Below are 1,498 nucleotides of genomic sequence, written 5' to 3'. Positions count from 1 at the left end.
CCCTCTTAATCATTATCCTGTATTCCAAAAACCAACAGAACAGAAACAGGATCTTGTTCTATTATTCCATGCACTGTTATTCAGGCGAATCGCCTGCGTTGAGCACTCTAATTTTTTCAAAGTAAACGCGCCGGCCAAAGCAAGGCACCTGATGAAGGGAACCAAGCCACGACAGGCATGATGTTCAGCACGGGCCGTAACGTGGTGTCCACGCACTTCCCGCCTGTAACTGAGATCCAACTACGAGCTTTTTAACCGCAGCAACTTTAGTATACGCTATTGGAGCTGGAATTACCGCGGCTGCTGGCACCAGACTTGCCCTCCAATGGATCCTCGTTAAAGGATTTAGAGTGTACTCATTTCAATTACGGGGCCTCAAAAGAGTCCCGTATTGTTATTTTTCGTCACTACCTCCCCGTGCCGGGAGTGGGTAATTTGCGCGCCTGCTGCCTTCCTTGGATGTGGTAGCCGTTTCTCAGGCTCCCTCTCCGGAATCGAACCCTGATTCTCCGTTACCCGTAACAACCATGGTAGGCGCATAACCTACCATCGACAGTTGATAAGGCAGACACTTGAAAGAAACGTCGCCGGCTCGTGGCCGTGCGATCAGCACAAAGTTATCCAGAGTCACCACACAAAACGGACCGAAGCCCGATTGATCTTGGTCTAATAAAAGCACCCGTCGCCCCGAGGGGCTTCGGGCTCACTGCATGTATTAGCTCTAGAATTGCCACAGTTATCCAAGTAGGAAGAAACGATCTAAGGAACCATAACTGATTTAATGAGCCATTCGCGGTTTCGCCTTGTTTCGGCATGCACTTAGACATGCATGGCTTAATCTTTGAGACAAGCATATGACTACTGGCAGGATCAACCAGGTAATCTTTTCGTGGTGGGTCGCCCAAAACCCTACCAACGCGCGGACGCGGGGCCACCGTCAGGCGCCCCTTACGAACCGCAAACACACACAACGCTTAGGAATTACTTCCAAATCCAAGAAGAAATAAAGCACGTTCGAGCGCGCAGCCGGAATATCCCCGACCGAGGTCGGTACCGACGCGGCAAGAAGCGCATAAATTTCTTTCTCGTCGTAGCAACAGAAAGTCGTACGCCAAAAAAATCATTGACGACGCCTTCGCAGCGTTGCCGAGCTTTCAGGTCCCTTGAGGACGCGAGGACGCACCCCGGCCTTCGGTCAGAACGCACTCGTCATTTCACACCGTTCGGTTAGCGCGGACGCTCCGAAACACCCTCCTCTCGCATTCGTTTTCAAGACACAGGTGCACCCGAGAACCGACCCCAACGGCAGACGCCAGAGATCGCAGGTACCTTGCTGTAACGACCATGCGGCGGAGGCAGCGGCCGAGACGGCGACGAAAGGCGTCGGCGACGTCGTCAGACGACGCTCGCACCAATCGAACGCTCGACAGACCCCACCTCCACATAATAGCACCGATAAGTATAAAGAAGATCCTTCAAGAGCATTCTGTACATAGTT

The 1,498-nt window shown here is 52.3% G+C and overlaps 1 non-coding gene across 1 annotated transcript in view; it reads right to left on the bottom strand.

Annotated features, from left to right (window-relative positions):
* Nucleotides 1-881, bottom strand: part of LOC120850376 — a 1,816-nt gene extending 935 nt beyond the window's left edge. Inside the window, exon 1 of the ribosomal RNA XR_005718125.1 lies at nucleotides 1-881. This exon is cut by the window's left edge and continues 935 nt beyond it. This is a non-coding gene — a ribosomal RNA (small subunit ribosomal RNA).
* Nucleotides 882-1,498: the final 617 nt, after the last annotated feature.

This window comes from Ixodes scapularis, unplaced genomic scaffold (genome assembly GCF_016920785.2).
Source record: "Ixodes scapularis isolate PalLabHiFi unplaced genomic scaffold, ASM1692078v2 ptg000317l_1__unscaffolded, whole genome shotgun sequence".
NCBI classification, from domain to species: domain Eukaryota; kingdom Metazoa; phylum Arthropoda; class Arachnida; order Ixodida; family Ixodidae; genus Ixodes; species Ixodes scapularis.
The sequence above is the reverse complement of the archived record's forward strand: the minus strand, read 5'-3'. Positions and strand labels throughout refer to the sequence as shown.